Below are 8,449 nucleotides of genomic sequence, written 5' to 3'. Positions count from 1 at the left end.
AAGTACACTTTTTAAATCGTAAATGTACTCAAGTACGAGTTAAAAGTATTGTGCATTAAAACTACTCCTGTAAGTATAATTTACTGGACAAAGTTACTTAAGTACATGTAGTGGAGTAAACGTAAGGTAACGTAACCCACCTCTGCTTGTTTAGGCAGCTGAATTTCTCTTACAGGCAGAATCATTTTGCCTTGACCTTTAAGGAGCCTCGACCACTTAGTCACACAGCATATGCAGTCACAAACCATAATCAAGTGACTGGAAAGAGGAAACTTCTTACGGTAAACGTGGACAGGAGGGAATTGAGGAGACTGTGCGGAGATACCTCTGACTCTCAAGACTGATTATTTCTCTCATTTTATCATTCATATGTCATGATTTCTGACAGATAAACAATGAGTCAGAGCTTGCCACGACACTCCTACTACAGTGAGTAAGAACTCACAGACTCCAGCAATTCCCATAACTCACCTACCGCAGCAATCTTCTATGGTCCAGTGTTATCATGTTCGAACTATTATCCTGCAGGTGGCAGGAGCAGCTCATTCAGTCTGCCAGGTTCATCACAAAAAGCAGAGGAAACTTGTATATATTCTCACATCTCTGAATTTTAAATACACCTGACAGCCAGAAAGTTTGATACCAATAATCACCTATGTCAGTTATCATTTTATCTTTAATAGTAAAAAGCTGTCTTACTGTTAAGCTTCATAGGAATAGAGTTTCTTATGTTTGCCTTTAAACCACAACATTTTATAATGTAGGCCTATACTATATTATATTAACTTCTGAAACTGTCCATTGTAAAACTGCTCTTGATTGCTTGAGAATGGAGTGTTTACATTTGAAATTAAGTTCAGGATTATGTGAACTGAGCTTGTACTGATCTGATTTGATCTGAAGAATGGTAAGTTAACATCAGTCATGGTTGCTTTGTGACACACACAGGAAGATTAGCCTCTGGAAGGCTGAATTCATCCAGCTAACTTCATTATCCTCTACCTATTAACACACGCACACATTATCCTCTGCTTATTAACACACGCACATCATCCTCTACCTATTAACACACACACATCATCCTCTACCTATTAAAACACACACATTATCCTCTACCTATTAACACACACTCACATTATCCTCTACCTATTAACACACACTCACATTATCCTCTACCTATTAACACACGCACACATTATCCTCTACCTATTAACACACACACACACACATTATTCTCTACCTATTAACACACACACACACATTATTCTCTACTTATTAACACACACATTATCCTCTACCTATTAACACACTCACATTATCCTCTACCTATTAACACACGCACATCATCCTCTACCTATTAACACACGCACATTATCCTCTACCTATTAACACACACACACACATTATTCTCTACTTATTAACACACACATTATCCTCTACCTATTAACACACGCACACATTATCCTCTACCTATTAACACACACACATTATCCTCTACCTATTAACACACGCAAACATTATCCTCTACCTATTAACACACGCACACATTATCCTCTACCTATTAACACACACACACACATTATTCTCTACTTATTAACACACACATTATCCTCTACCTATTAACACACGCACACATTATCCTCTACCTATTAACACACACACATTATCCTCTACCTATTAACACACGCACATCATCCTCTACCTATTAACACACACACATTATCCTCTACCTATTAACAAACACTCACATTGTCCTCTACCTATTAACACACACACACATTATCCTCTACCTATTAACACACACACATTGTCCTCTACCTATTAACACACGCAAACATTATCCTCTACCTATTAACACACACACACACATTATCCTCTACCTATTAACACACGCACACATCATCCTCTACCTATTAAAACACACGCACATCATCCTTTACCTATTAACACACACACATCATCCTCTACCTATTAAAACACACACACATTATCCTCTACCTATTAACACACACACATCATCCTCTACCTATTAACACACACATGCACATTATCCTCTACCTATTAACACACGCACACACACATTATCCTCTACCTATTAACACATGCACATTATCCTCTACCTATTAACACACACTCACATTATCCTCTACCTATTAACACACACACATTATCCTCTACCTATTAATACACGCACACATTATCCTCTACCTATTAACACACACACATTATCCTCTACCTATTAACACACGCACACATTATCCTCTACCTATTAACACACACACATTATCCTCTACCTATTAACACACTCACATTATCCTCTACCTATTAACACACGCAAACATTATCCTCTACCTATTAACACACACACATTATCCTCTACCTATTAACACACACACATTATCCTCTACCTATTAACACACGCACACATTATCCTCTACCTATTAACACACGCACACATTATCCTCTACCTATTAACACACACACATTATCCTCTACCTATTAACACACGCACACATTATCCTCTACCTATTAACACACGCAAACATTATCCTCTACCTATTAACACACACTCACATTATCCTCTACCTATTAACACACACACACACATTATCCTCTACCTATTAACACACACACATCATCCTCTACCTATTAACACACACTCACATTATCCTCTACCTATTAACACACACACACACACATCATCCTCTACCTATTAACACACTCACATTATCCTCTACCTATTAACACACGCACATCATCCTCTACCCGTCCCCGCCCTGCCCCATATAGACATCTCCCTCACCTTCAGTCTCACACAGGTGGCTCTGATCAAGGCTGACAATAAACTTAGAGCTGCTGCTCTCTTCTGACTAAGAAAGAAACACAGAGGTGCAGTTAGGCTGTATTTACAGACACAACAGAGAAGTCACATGGACAAAACATTAACTGTTACAATGACACATCTACCTTCTCTTAATGCTCTTATACATTATATTATACACTGCCCAGCCAAAAAAAAGTCGCACACTCTAATATTTCGTTGGACTGCCTTTGGCTTTGATTATGGTATGCAGTCGCTGTGGCATTGTTTTGATAACCTTATGCAACATCACAACATTTATTTCTGCCCAGAGTCGCACTAATTTTTGGCCAAGATCCTGTTGACGACAGGAAAGTCTAACCACTCTGTAAAGTCTTCTCCAGCACATCCCGAGGACTTTCAGTGGGGTTAAGGTCAGGACTCTGTTTTACAGTCCATTCTGAGATTGTTATATTCAGAAATAAATCCTTAATGCCTTTTGAACCACGTTGAATCTTTTGAGCTCCTGTTTCTCATGGAAATCTGAGTCAAACTATTCCAAAAACTCAAAGTCATTTTCTCCCTGAGCTTCGGTCTTAAATCAGATATGTAAGAATAGGGTGGAACAGAGGATGTTGATTAAAATTGGTGTTAGGGTTAGTTTTAATCTTATTAGAGAACAATGTTGATTCGGTTTAATGTTAGGGTACTGTGTCCTGTACCTACTGCTAAACTCTTCTCTGAGTCCATGATGTCAAAGGCAGGGTCTGTGTGAGGCCACTCCTCCCTGCTCCTCTGCCTCTTGTCTAGGGAGGAGGAGAAGGAAGTTGCACATCACAGATCACACCTGCCAGGATAGTGATTCAATGTTTCCCCATGAGACGCTACCAAAACCATTTTCTTCCTGGTGTTATGGCAGCGTTCACTGGTACCACTGGATCCAGAGACCAGGATCACTAATCAGATCCAATTCTCACCATGGCCACTGCACAGTGCACACACACACACACACACACAGCCATAAAGTACAAACCACACACACACTCACACAGACATTTCCCCCAGTCGCTCAAACCTTCAAAGCAACAACAGCTGAAAATCAGTGGAACATGGGAAAAAAGACAGGAGAGAGGCTATCAGAGAAGAGAGAGAAATCGTTTTGATTTTGAGTCAGGGAACACAGATGGAACTATTCTTCTGAAAGAGCGAGTCTCTAAGAGACAGAGAAAGGAAAGCAGTCTGTCATTACTCAATGCTACAGTTGTTTGGGCTGACGTAAGATTGACTGTCAAGGTGTACTTTTAACTTCCTGCACCTTCGTACCATCACTGATGACGAGTGTCAGTCATAGGGTTTAGTAGCGGTGTTCAGTATACCTGTTTAGTATTAATGTTCAGTAGTAGCAGTGATACGAGTTTGTCAAGGCATTGTCTTACCTTCCTCCACCTTCACGTCATCACTGAGCACCACCTGAGGCAGAAAGTCTGAGGGTTTCTGAGTCAGCTGACTCTCTGCTGTTTCAGTCTCCTCCTGTGGGCAGTGGCTAAGGTCTGCTCTGTCCCGGCTCCTCCATTCAGTCTTGCTTGTCTTCTGTGGCACAGCATGGGCACCTGGAGCACTGCCACACCTCTCTTCTCCTCTCTCGCACTGCAGGCAGTTTTCATAGATGGTTGAGCTGCTGTTTTTCTGGACAGCTGAAGAACGTTTACTGTCAGAAACTGCAGGAGACCAAATTAGCGAAGGGCCTACGACTGAATGCATGGCCTCATAAACAGGGCACTGCCTGTTTTTTACATCAGAGCTTTCATCCTGCCAATAAAGTCCAAGCAGCTCAGAGAAGTTGTTTATGTAGTTCTGAGGTCCTTTTTTCTGAGGTGTTTCATTGGTCCTCTGGGACTGGTCCCAAGACAATTTCCCTGCATTGTGGTTGGGTGACCAGGTTGCTGAAGTCGTCGTCAAGCCCACCCTAAGCTCCTCATTGGTGGAGTGGTCCATCATGTCTGTCAAACAGGAATCAGATGTCCACCTGTTGAAAGAATCCCAGGGATTACTCAAAACTCAAAATTTACTTAACGGTTCCTCATTGGACTATTCTACACATGAAGCCATGGTTTGTCCATCATAAATATAGTACATAAATAATTAAATGTACTACACAAGTAAATACATAGACTACATAACCTAATTAATGACACTCTGCCCAAAATTTTAACAAAGCAGCCATAAGCTTAACAAAACACCCTCACACACACACACCACCCTCACACACACACACACACACACAAACTCATAACACAAGCGGAAACTGAATACACACTGTGTACACTCTGTGATGTTGTGTACATGGTTTCAGGGATAATGTGAGTGTTGATTCATTATAGGTCCAATGTTTTGTTTTGTTTTTGTTGTTTTTTTTGGGTTTTTTTTTTTTTGTTTTTTACAAGTAATGAATTTGAAGGTTCACTCATCACATTTTGCATTTAAGAACCACATCTATGAGATTGTCATGATAAAGAGGTTGAGACTTCCTGATTTGTACACACTATGGAACAGTTATTAGGTTTCATGTCAAGGTATGATGTCTGCAATTCCGTTTTAAACGCTTAAAAGTATCAACTCAAGCTTATTGTGCTCTTCATATACAATGTCCACAGGCACAGAAAGCCAGTGACGAAGTTCAGTGTGAGAGTTCACTGACCAGGGCCGGGGTTCAGTTACAGTGTTGAGTGGGAGAAGACAGTGACAGTGTTGAGTGGCAGTGTTGAGTGGGAGGAGTCTGTGACAGTGTTGAATGGCAGTGTTGAGTGGGAGGAGTCTGTGGCAGTGTTGAATGGCAGTGTTGAGTGGGGGAAGACAATGACAGTGTTGAGTGGCAGTGTTGAGTGGGAGGAGTCTGTGACAGTGCTGAATGGCAGTGTTGAATGGCAGTGTTGAGTGGGAGAAGACAGAGACAGTGTTGAGTGGCAGTGTTGAGTGGGAGAAGACAGTGACGGTGTTGAATGGCAGTGTTAAATGTCACGGTTCAATGACAGCTCAGTGACAGCACTCTATAAATGGTTCCAATGACATTGTTCAATAGTAGAGATAAAATTCAGTGGTAGTGTTCAGTACCAATGTTCAGTCAGTTCAGAGGAAAGGAAATACTATGAATGATATTCTACAATGAATGCTTTATTCGCTGGACTCCTGGGCAGCGCATTCACCTTTACTGACTAAGAGTTGAACCTGGCAAATATTTGAGATGTGAGAAAATATTTGATTTTCTTGATATGTCAGCTACTGCATTGTCTAGTCTTACTAAGGGCAAGTGCCAAAGGGCGTACCTGGAACAGCACACGCTGACAGAAGTCCAGTTTCAGGCAGTAGAGTCTCCTGTTCAAAATACATTAATAAACAACACACACAAAAATATCCAAAATATATCAGACATGGAACTCTGACAGGGAAAACAAGCATATACACCTAGGAATAAACAGGGCCCGAAATTCATTCTAGAAAACAGGGGGGAATTCCCCTTCAAATGCCTCAAATGGGGGATTTATCCACTTTGGGGGAATACCTAAGGCCATCTGAGTGCTGAACCGATGCTGACATTGTGTGACATCAGCTGGTATATTGCACAGTGCTGTACATTTGGCAAACTGAGCAGCCCATTTCTCTGTTTATTTTGAGCCTTGGACATATTTTCAGTCAATTATCCTGAAACTGAGTCTGAACTTCTCAGAGGACAACTCACCACCACTGCTTGTCAGTCTTTCAGGATCAAGTGCTTGTCTCTCTGGATGTTCCAGGTCAGAAGATGTAGATTTACATTTAAGCGAGCTGTCCATATTTGTCTTTTTAAACCAATGTTGAGAAAAGCTGCTTTTTTTTTAATCTGGTGTGGGAATGCTAGCAACACAGGCAGTGTGAACACTGACACTATACACAACTATTTGATGAATAAACGACCATAAATAGAGAGAGCACATGGTTGAGAGAGGAAGTAAGAAAGAGCGATGTTACACATATTGGCTGTGTACCTACAGCCTGATTTGAGCACACATGGATTGATGTATTGATCTGATCTATTCATATGTGTAAATTCATTTGTATTAAGATATGGCTATAGCTGAAAACGTGTGTGTTAAATTACTGCGTAGCAAATGCTGGACAGGCATGAATGATTAAAATTGTGACATCTGCAATCTCATGTCGTAATTCACATCCAGTATAATAAAACAAGATTTCTACAATTTCAGTCTAATTTCAGGTAGTAAACATTGAGCTGATGGGGATGAGGAGACAGGAAGAGAAATGGAGGAAACTGCTGAGAGTGTTTAAGAGATCAATATGCTACAAAACAGGAGTGACGACTTGATAGTATATTTGATATGTATTTTGTGACGAATGTACATATGACTATGTGTGTACCTTCAGCCCTCCACACACTGGGCAGGCAGTGAGAAGAGCCTTTAAGGGAGGAGCAGGATTCAGGAAGTGAGCGTGGGAGGGTGGTACTGTCTCCCCTCTATGTTCCTCCAGAGAGAGCTGAGCATGAGAGAGCGCTGTTTGCCTGGGGGCATCTTTGATGGGCTGCTTTGGGACAGGGCTAGTTGGGGTGTCTAAAGGCCTTGTTGGGTTTAGCAAGCTCTTGGGAGTGTCATAGAGGTAGCGCAGAGAGGTTGGTATCTGGTATTCATGTCCTGGGCAGGGACGGCATGTACAGGGGTTATGTGCAGGGCTGGAGTGAAGTGGAAGACTGAGGATAGAGCCAAAGTCCTCCCCAGAGCCCAGCATGTCCCAGCTCCCAGTACTCAATAAGAAACTTCCAGAATAGGAGGAGTGGCTTCCAGTGGCAATGCCACTGTCAGATGAGCTCTGCCAGCCAATCTCACAAAGCCGCCGCATGTGTAGGGACCTGACTCCACCCTCGGGGTGGACAGTTGGCATCTCCTCCTCACCTGGAGAAATATTAATTTTGGATTTTGATATGCAGCTAGAATCAGCAGGAGAGGGTGTTGTTGGTCCCATCCGGAGGACTGGATGGCAGTGGATGCTGGAGTCCAGCGGGCCAATGTCAGAGGTGTCAGAGGATTCAGAGATACTGTGGTCACCTCCAGTCACTGAGGTGCCTGAACTGGAGCTGGAAACTTTAAACCACGAAAAAGGAAAATACTGTAAACCCACCAGCTCAAAATGGGGCCAAACAGTAACAACACACAAATTGCCAGTAGAAACAGAGAGACAGGTACATGTTTTACAGTGAGAGCAGTGAGACAGGTACCTGTGTTACTGTGGGAGAAGTGAGACAGCAGCATCAGTCTTTTCTCCAGCTCCTCAGTCTCGTGGTTGAGGTGCTCCTCTACAGATGCAGGAGTAGTGCTTGGATCTGTACAGAGATCAGTGAGTTCGACAATGTGACCTACAAGCATTTCCTACACAAACATATCCAGCTTAACACTGGAAATCAACAAACTCTAATTATGGTGACATTTTCCAACCTATGACATTGCACCAGACTTTCCTATGTATTACCATAAAGCTTTCAGCGTAAAGCATATCATTATGCTTCATAATTCATATGTCAATATTTGTTTATTAATGTCAACAAGGTTTAAACAGAAATCAGGCAAAGTCTTAAGGAGGCTCCAGCAGCCACACTGTGCT

The sequence above is a fragment of the Chanos chanos genome, chromosome 7, assembly GCF_902362185.1.
Source record: "Chanos chanos chromosome 7, fChaCha1.1, whole genome shotgun sequence".
In the NCBI taxonomy this organism is placed as follows: Eukaryota; Metazoa; Chordata; class Actinopteri; order Gonorynchiformes; family Chanidae; genus Chanos; species Chanos chanos.
This window is presented reverse-complemented; position numbering follows the sequence as displayed.